Here is a 10,295-nt window from a genome sequence, read left to right on the forward strand (position 1 = left end):
TGGAAATTCCTTAAGAGAAAGCAGACTCATGATTTCTCTCAATAATGCATTCCATGATTTAACAATCCTTTAACATTCAGTACTAAAAACAGTGCCTAATGCACAGTGGGTGCTCAATAAATTTTTTGAAATTAAGTGAAAGAAATTATAGCATCAAGACTTCACTTTTATCATCTTTAATTTACTCATGCAAATCCATTGTACTATTTTGACAAAATGGAGTCAAAAATTATTTTCCTATTATGTAATTTCAGGTATTACAGATAAACTGTTCTAATAATCTTTTACTCAAATGTTGATTACATGGCTATTTAGTCATGTAATATCTATATCCTGTGTTTCCTGAGTTAGATTTAAATGTACTCAGGTGTGAATACTGGTTGCTAATCATCTTCTCCATGGTGTCTATCATAATAGAGGTATAGGGTCAATGCATAATAAGTACTCTTTGAATAAGTTAAGTTAATATGTTCTTTAATTTATTCCTGAACACTTATTTGAAAATTCATGATATTCCTAGCGCATATATATGTATATATGTTATATGTACAATTCCCTTCTATGCCCCACAAACCAGCACCTACCAAAACACATCCAGTATGCCTGGGTAAAAACTGTTGCTGTGTCCCATACTATCTATGTCTTTTTGGACAATATATTTAACATTTCTGTATCTCTGTGTCCTTGTATATAGAATAAAGACAAATTATCCAAAATTTGTTGTGATGAATAAATTACTGTCAAGAACTTAGAACAATTCCTGGCACAGAGTGAACCTAGAAACTCCTGTTGTTGTTAGGTACCTAGTATATATTCATGGAATTATTTAATAAATGATGTAATTCACCACACTGGCTCATCAATATGTATCAATTGGTCTGTTCAATAATGGACTCCGTTGTGACTAAACAGTGAGGCACGTCCTGTACAAAATAAAACTTGATTAAACATTTCATTTTTCAGGTAATTAAATCAGCAAGTTAGCAGGCAAAAAAGCAATATTCTCACTTTATGAAAATGAGAAACATGAAAAACAGTAAGTTGAAGTACCCTGGAATAGGTTCATGGATTACCAAAAAATAAAGGATCAATAGGTTGAGGACTCTGAGGAAAAAGTTTGTTATATATAATAACAAAAATGAAAAATGCTGCAGAAGTCAAACTCTATAAATGAAGAAATAGTAATTTATTTGCTCTTTCAGGTTCTTACACTAGGGAAACAATATGATGTTTACACCTGAGGGTCTGATTTATTTCACTTATGAGTATGGTCTCTAGTTGCAACCATTCACTTATAAAAGAAGGAAAGAAAGATAGGGAAAAGGAGAAAAAAGGGGAAAGGAGAAGCAAAGGAAGTGAAATATATATATGTATATATACACACACACAAGATAGCTAAGATAATTGTACTACTAATTTCTATTAGTTTACGGAAAGGAACAGTTCATGCCTCATTGTTTGATCAATTTCTCATGCCTATATGTGGTACTCTGAGTAATTACTTTGAAGATAACAATATGCAATATAACAACCATTGTTAATTTCCCATCATTTTGTTTTGAAGTTCTGTATTTTTTTTTTTAGAAATTGGTGTTTTATTTTCTGTCAACCTCGTTTCCATTTTGCTGAAGTGTCTGCAGAACAGCTCAAGACCGCTGGTTGGTTCCCACCCACTCAGTGGCCTTCGCAGTAGGTGCTGTGGACCCGTCTTCTGTGGCCGGCTGCGCACTCCGGTCTTCGGGAGGAATCTGCTGAGTAGGCGCAGAGGGCAAGTGCACGCCTTTAGATCGGTCTGCAACCTCCGGCTGAGCAGCAGTGAACTCGCGGTGCGGTCCATTCGCCCTGAAACTCCTCCTCGGTCACAGCAGCTGCCCGCTCTTCCTTTTCCATCTCTTCGGGATCCCTGTAGAGGTGGAGGTCTGGCATGACTTCCCAGGGGTGTTCACGGGAGATGGTGCCACGCATGCGTAGCACGTCCGGGGCCAGCGTCCACCACATCAGATCCACTGAGTGAGCTCCCTTACTGTTGCACGGGATGGTGATGTCCACGTAGCGCAGAGGGGAATCTGTGTTGCACAGAGCAATGGTTGGCAGATTGACCTAAGACGCCTCCGTGAGGGGCTGCTGGTCAGCGCTGGGGTCAGTAACCACCAGAAAACGTGGCTGTCGGAAGGCTGCCTGGGTCTGGTTAGTGAAGGTCCTAGGAGTGAAGCGGCCTGCGATAGCAGCAGCTCCAGTGGCAGCAGCAAACTTCAGCACAGCGCGCTGGCCGGTGTTCCTAGAGGATATGACGCTGGCATCAGCAGGGTTTTCAGTGCCCACTATGGCTCGCGCTGCCAGTAGAAACTTCTCCCAGGTCCGCCTCAGATTTATGATGTAGAGCCCATCACTTCTCCTTTTGTAAATGTACTGCTCCACCTGGAAAGCCAGATTGGTGCCACCTAAGTGGGTTCCTGCAGCAAGGCACTTGAGGACATCCTCCTTCATTTGCAGAACATCAAGGGCTCCGGACACTGTGAAGTTTCCCGTTAAGTTACGATGGGAATCAAGAACGACGCTGTATGGACCCCTGCTTGAGCAGCACGGAAAGCTCTGCATCGTTTTTATTGTTTTTTCTTTTATTCTCTTTAAAATAAGTAATAGTAATTTAAATAATGCAAAATGGCTTTACACTGACTATTACTTGCTTCTGCTGTAAGGAACGCCGAGTCCAATAGCATGTAGAGTTAGATGCGGTGAAAACACTGTAATAACTTCTCATGGAAAGCAGGTTGCAGAGTGCTTAGTAAAGGAGAACTTTGCGGAGTCAGCAGAACTAGACTCTTCTCCGGGCTTAGAAGTGGGTATGCGCATCAACTTATGTAAATAAAAGTGAAGACACTTTTAGAGGACAGGATTAGGAAACTGATTTATGTTTAAGGAATAGTTTTCATCATGTTTCATCTGGCAATAAAATTAATGAAATGACTATCAAGGTAAACAAGTAACCCTGGTGACTTTAGGGAAAAATAGATAAAATGCAATAAAGTGTTTTCTTAACATATATTAAATCAAAGAAATTTTCCTGAAAATACTAGATTTCTAAGTAAGCAACAGAAAACATTGCTATGCACTCAGTGTTTTCTTTTTCTAACATGCGATAGGATTTACTGATAAGCTGGATTACAGAAAGGACAGAACAGCAGAAGCCTTCAAGAGTTTAGAGCTTGCCCCGTGTCTAGGGGACTGCAAGTAAGGGTACATTTCATCTGACAGCCATGGAGGATGAGCAGCTTCTCAGCTGCCATGTCTTTAAATTCATCTGAATTAAGCTTGGTAGAGCCCTACTTCTGTGAGATATGGATTTTTCTGGTAGCCAGAAAACTTGAACTTGGCCCTGAGTATGGCCTCAGTATGTGCTCCCTGTTTTGCAGCTTGGTGCCAACTGTCTTGATAACTTGTCCAATGTGACCTCTTGTCACTGTGTCCTGGGGCTTCCCAAAGGCAGTGCCCCAGCCCTGCATACTTGCCTGGACTCTAGGCTGGGGGCAGTACGAGATCGCCAATGTGAACATCCACTGGGAAGCAGGTCTGCAAGGTCCCTTAGGGCAACACATGCCAGCAACAGGTGAGTACACTACTCAGGAGGTTGCTGTTTGCAGCCATTGAATACTGGCCACCCACCAGTAAAGGAAAGCAATTTAATTGGATGCAGTTAATGTTTTATCTCATTGTATTAGATATAGAATACTTAAACTACTTTTAGGAATACTTTAGTTTAAAAGTAACTTCTTTTGCTTTTTTCATGGTAGGATTAAATGCGATTTGAATTTTTTTAAACGTTGATATTATTTTTGAAAGTAAAAAGTAAATAAATTTTAAAGTGACATTGATATCAACAGCAATAAGTTGCAACCAACTTGGTTAATAAATTGCTAAAAGATTTGCCTAGACATTTCTCCAAAGAAGGCACATAAGTGTCCACTAAGTATATAAAGAGATAGTCGACATTGCTAATCATTAGACATGTAAACCAAAACCACTGATTTATAAGGCAATGGCTTATATATTATTAGAAAAAAATAGGACACTGCAGATTGTATGGGAAGGTTTGTGTACATACCACATTAAAACAGCAAGGAAGAGCTATTTATAGAGAAAGTGTGGAATGAGAGATTTTCACTAAAGCAAATTAACTTGTCAACTGCCAAACAAAACTGAGCACATGAATGTTACTATACCGAAGGCATGTTATACCAGTTTCTATGCTAAGGAATAGCTGGAATGTCGTCCCTGGTGCATATGAAACGTTAATGGTCACATTTTTGCCTCTTGCCAAATTTCAAGCATGTCTTATTTTAGTTGGAGTATAGCTTTTATCTATTATTTCATCTTGTAAGAACATGTAATAACAATGCTCATTCTGTGCCAGAGGATGACCAGCAACCTTGTTTATAAACTGCTCCAGCCCTTGCTTCCTTTCTTCAGTAAAATTGTTGTCAAATATTCCATCTCTTCTCTAATTCTGACTTGCTCTTATTTGCAGTTTTTGTGCCATATTTGCTTCTTCAATCTGATTGACTAGAGTAATCCCCCCTAATGTGTAATGTCACTTGATTTAATTTACGTGTAGGAGCTCTACACCATTCGTTTTCAGTGCTGCACATGAAAGATACATGCTTGTGTGCAGAATGGATATTCCTTCCAGCCTGTATACCCTTCACATGGAAAATTAATGAGGGAAGTCTTTATATTCTATATAAAAACAAAATTAAATTTATATACTAAAATCATTTGTCTAAAAATTTAACTTATTTTCAAATAAAAATGCATTTCTGATATGCAAAAAATGAAAAAGAAAAAATTACATATTAAAAAACACATGTTGGTGAGGAAATGGAGAAATTAGAACTCGTGCGTTGCTGCTGGGAATGCAAAATAATGCAGCCACAATGAAAACTAGTATGGCAGTTCTTTAAAAAATTAAGAATAGTACTGCCATATGATCCAGCAGCTCTATTTCTGGGAATATATCCAAAAGAACTAAAACAATGACTTAAAAGATATTTGTACACTACTTTTTACAGCAGTACCATCATAGCAGCCAAAAGGTGTAAGCAGCCCAAATGCCATTGACAGATGAATGGATAAACCAAATGTGGTGTATACACATCAGGATTTTTACCCAGCATTTAAGGGAAATGAAATTTTGACCAAAGTTGCAGCATTGATAAACCTTGAAGATATAATGCCAAGTGAAATCAGCTAGTCGTAAAAGGACAAATATTACATGAATCTACTAATATGAAGTACCTAGGGTGTTTAAATTCATAAAGACAGAAAGTAGAATGACAACTTCCAGGCTGGGAGAAGAGAAAGTGGGGAGTTATTAAGAGTGTAGAGTTTCCCACTAGGGAAGTTGGAAACGTTCTGGAATCACATAGTGGTGATGGCTACACAACAATGTAAGTGGGTCTAATACCATGGACCTATACACCTGAAAATGATAAATCTTACATTGGGTATATTTTACTACAATTATTTAAAATGTCATATTGATTAAAGATGATTAAAAATGATCCAAACACCCTAAACAAAGAGGAATTTGAACTTGACTTAATTTTTCTAGGGGCTGGTGTCAGAACCCCTTTTGTCCTCTCTCTGGGTGAGTAATTTGAAGAAGTCAGTGTGACACAAGTGTAATTTGCAGCTGACCCAGCCCTGGAAGGGGAGGTGTGTATAGCCATGATGGAGAAATAACTGAAATCTGACTCAGGGATGCTAGAAATACTGCTTTACAGTAGTTTTAGAAAAGAGAAAGGGCACACACAAGATCAACGCCACACAGCACTGAATTTGTTGGCATCAGTCGGAGCTGGCTGTGGTAAGGTGAAAAGAGCACTTAAGTGTTTTTACAGTCAGAAATCCTGAGCTCAAATCCTAACTGTGTCTTTCAGGGACTGTGTGAACTTTAAAATTAGAATAATAAAACCTTCCTCAAAGGGCTGCTGTAAACATGAACTGTTCTCTAAAGAGCTATACAAGTGTCATATTGTGACCAAAGTGATGATGTCAAAGGTGGTATTTATAAGAAAGACCATGATACAGTGGAAAGAACAACAAATTTAGAATCAAGTAGACCTGACTTCATCAAAAGTCAGATCATAGTTTTCTCTTAGAAACTGTTGGACATTGGGCAGATTTGTCTCAGTGAGACCCTATTTAAAAAGTATATATTTAATCTGTCCTGTAGGGTAGATAAATTTATGAGCATAGAACCTGAGACAGGGAAAACTTCAATGAGTGTTAGTTTCTGTTCTCTTCCCAGCTACTTCAGAAAGGCATCTGCGATAAACACAGAGAACAAATATAAATGAGCTGATAGTCTTTCTATAGAGTGAGAAGGAGGAAGGTAATAAGTAGGTCTAACAGAAAGTCCAAGCTTGAAGGGGGAAGGGCATAATATTCCCCGGAAGCTCAAGGCATATTGACTCTCATGGTTGGACTGTGAAAATCATCATGGAGGAGATAGATTTAAGCAAGGCCTTGATGGTGGCTACTTGAGGAAAGGGACTGTCCCAGGAATGGAAGAAAAATGCAGAAGAGTTAGGGGAAGAGGCCATTTTGGCAAATAATAGCCAATTTTACTGGGAAGTTTATTAGTTTTCTATTGCTACCTTCACAAATTACCACAAATTAGTGGTTTAAACAACACAATTTATCTCACAGTTTCTGTAGGACAGAAGTCTAATGTAGGTCTCTCCAGCCTAAAACCTAGATGATAGCAGAGCTGTACTCCCAACCGGTGGCTCTGAGGAGGAAATCACTTCCAAGCTCATTGAGGTTGCTGGCCAAATGGAGTTCCCTCCGTCCATGTTGTCTGTTATCTGGAGACCACCCTAAGGCCCAAGAGGACTATCTGCAGTCCTTTCACATTGCCCACTACATTGTCCACACCACAGCACATATGGTCCACTCCAGTCTTTGGACCACGATGACGTCTTTCTTGTTTTGAACTTCTCTGACTTGTACCATGTCTCTTCTGCCTCTAACCAGAGATAGTCCTCTACTTTTAAGGTCTTTAGTGATTAGACTTGGCCCACTCACATAATCCAAGACAATCTCTCCATTTGAAGGTTCTCAGCCTTTATCGCACCTGAGCTACTTCTCAGGTTCCAGAATTATGATGTGAATGACCTTGGTGAGCAGCATTCTATCTACCACAAGCTCATGTTCTGTTATCTCATTTAATCCTCGCAGTAATTCTATGCAATTTCACTCTGTCAGTCACTGTATCACAAAGGAAACAGAGACACTGAGATGCTAATTAGTTTTCCCAAAGTCACACATTTTGGAAGCATCGAGACAAAACTTGAACTCGGGTCATCTGAGTTCAGACACAAGTTCCTATGAAAGCTTATCTCTACACATAAAAGCTATTTATCAGACTGTAGGCCTTAGAATGAGACGCATGAACCATTTTTGTGTGGAGAAATGTTCTACGCAGTCATATGGGGGAGAAAATGATCTAAAGTACAGATACTCTGTGGAAGACTGAATGGTATTTTGAAAGCATTGGTTAGAAACTTTCATGGGTAACAAGAGACAGACTAAAATTTTAATGAGCCTTGAATTGGTCTCAAGAAATTATATTCTTGGAAGGGACCCAATGTAGTCTGTCTAGGTCTGGTGTGGAAATATGACCACAGAATAAATAGACATACATTGGTAGGCTGGATTCTGCAAGATTTCAGGAGGATGTGATAGATCCTGATGGTTCACTCTTATTCCATTTAACTAGTGATTGTGGAACATGGAACATTCATCTTTTTAATGAAATTCACTGAAGATAAAATGATAGCTGCAGTTATAGCTACTAGAGAGGATGAAAGAAATGTTGACAGGAAAATTTTCCCATTAAACTTGGCAAGGTGTCAGGGGACAAGGAATTTGAAGCATTGATTGTCACTATGATAAGAAGATCTGGATAGTGCTACCATGGTTATAGAGGCCTACAATAGGTAGGACAGAAGCAAATCATATTGAAAATGAAATGTGGTAGCTGCTGAGACCAAAGAGATGGGCTCAACCTGTGGCAACCCCAATCACATGTGCCTTAATTGACAAATCTACCAAAATCACAAGGCATCTTTGAGGCACGCACACACACATCTGCAAACATTTTAAAAAAGAGAGTGTAGATCTATATTTATGGGCATGAAGGCTGGAGGCTTGGGGTGTGGGGTGGAAAGACTGGGATCCTATCATAGCTCTGCTGTCCCCTATGCCTGGAATCTCCCCATTTTGTCTTTTCCACTTGGGTAAGTTAATAACTTCTTGTGGCAGGGAAAATAATGACATTTTCCCCAACATTTCCTCATATTAATCCCCAGAATCTGTGATATGTTACTTTACACGACAAAAAGGAGTTTGCAAGTGTCATTAAGTTAAGAATCTTGACATTGAAGATTATCTGGGCAGGTTCAATGGAAAGTTGCTAAAGTATACAGTAAACTAAGAAAAGCAAGTTGTAGAGCATAATGTAGGTTCATCTTTATTTAAAACCTGTTTAACTTTATGCATATATATGTATATGTATATGTATATGTATATGTGTATATATATATATATATATATATACATGGAACAATCTGGATGATATACTTCAAAATGTTGATAAAGTTATTTCTGAGGATTGTGACAATAGATTTTTTTCTTTACTTGCATACAACTTCTAAATGTTCTACCATGGCCATAGGTTAATTATATAATTCAAAACTATTGAGTCTAAGAGATGAAGAGGAGGAAGCTGTCATTAAAAAGAAAGGTGAGGTGGTATTTTGAGAAGGAACTATTTTATCTATTAACATATTTATTTGCATAGGGAGCTCTGTGGACTGTTTATTGAGCCCAGGGGAACTGAAGAAGGAGAAGGTGCTTGGATAAGGGTAATCTCTCAAATAAGGGTTGGAGGAGGGGAAATAGCTCACAAATCCTGCGGGTGGGGAGAAGGAAAGATTAAATTACTGTCTCTATCTATCTATCTATCTATCTATCTATCTATCATCTATCTATATCTATCTATGTTCAAACACTTAAGCCTTAGCACATAAGAGTTTAACTGGTGCTGATGCTGGGAAGGAGAGAGAGATGTCACTGCCTTTGGCTGAGGGATGAGGCAACTTCTTCATTTTCTGAAGAAATGCAGTCAGTGAGAAGAGCAGAGAGGAAGATGGAGGAGGCAGGGAAACAGCCTTTCTGAGATTTGGTGTCTGGGTGCCAGAATATAGTAGCAACATGAGGAAGAGAAGAAAGAGGTAGTGGGTATCTGGGACCCAGAAAGGATCTGAAGTGAGAATTGAAGCCCACAATACGAATGAAGAGAGAAACTTCAATGAAGAAGGATGTGGCAAGCTGTGTTTTCTCCCTGAGAAGAAAGCCTCTCAGTGTGTGGGAGGGATGCCTCAAACCTGCAGACCCACAGTGACTACTAGTGACTCCAGAGGCCTCCACAGAGAAATGCACTGGACACAATGCACTGCAGTGGCTGGTGAGTAATTTGGGTTCACACATCCCCCAGAAGAGGGCAATTGGCCAGTAGCCATCTTGGAGTGGAGCAAACTGACCTTGGAACTCAGAGCAGCTACAGGCTGGCTTCATCTAGAAGCTCCCAGTGTCAGGTGAGTGGAATGGAGTTCAAATTGGCAGACCGTCAAGGAGACAAGTTCAAGCCATCAGTAGGATGAGTTCAAGCCAGTAGGAGACACACAGAGTGCTGCAGGCTGAACAAATCTGGTTCTTGCCTCCGATCCAGTAACCAACCTGAACTTCAGTGGAATTAAAGGTGCAAGCTTGCTGGGCTTTTCCACCACCCCACCATAAATCTATAGCTGGCTTTCTGGAATCAATTAACTCAGATCTGGACTCTGTCTGCCCAATTTATCTACCAATGACAGCAGAGACAAGCCTTGAAGTGAACACTTTTTTAGTTTCTGTTTTTCTCTTGTTTTTATTTTGTTTCCTTTTTTTTCTTGATTGTTTTTATATGAGTGTGAACATGGTTTGTAGTTTTGTTGTTGTTGTTCTGTTCTGTTCTTGTTTTTGTCTTTTCCTCTTTCTTTACCTTCTGTCTTTTTCACCAATTTCCCAAAGTGTGTATGGTCATCCTTTGTCCTCCAGCCTCGTTTCTAATCTCTTCCTCTTCTTGTTTTTCTTTATTTTGCCTCCAGTCCCTTTTAAATTTTCTCCCCAGAGGGTAAAATTGTCATACTGAGGGTATATTAATGTATACAATTTTCTGGTTTGTTTTAGATTTT

At 39.2% G+C, this 10,295-nt stretch overlaps 1 pseudogene; it reads right to left on the bottom strand.

The window, feature by feature from the left end:
* Positions 1-1,646: 1,646 nt before the first annotated feature.
* LOC102008308 lies at positions 1,647-2,598 on the bottom strand (annotated as a pseudogene).
* Between the last annotated feature and the right edge of the window lie 7,697 nt (positions 2,599-10,295).

This window comes from Chinchilla lanigera, unplaced genomic scaffold, assembly GCF_000276665.1.
Source record: "Chinchilla lanigera isolate Chin_1 unplaced genomic scaffold, ChiLan1.0 scaffold00013, whole genome shotgun sequence".
In the NCBI taxonomy this organism is placed as follows: Eukaryota; Metazoa; Chordata; class Mammalia; order Rodentia; family Chinchillidae; genus Chinchilla; species Chinchilla lanigera.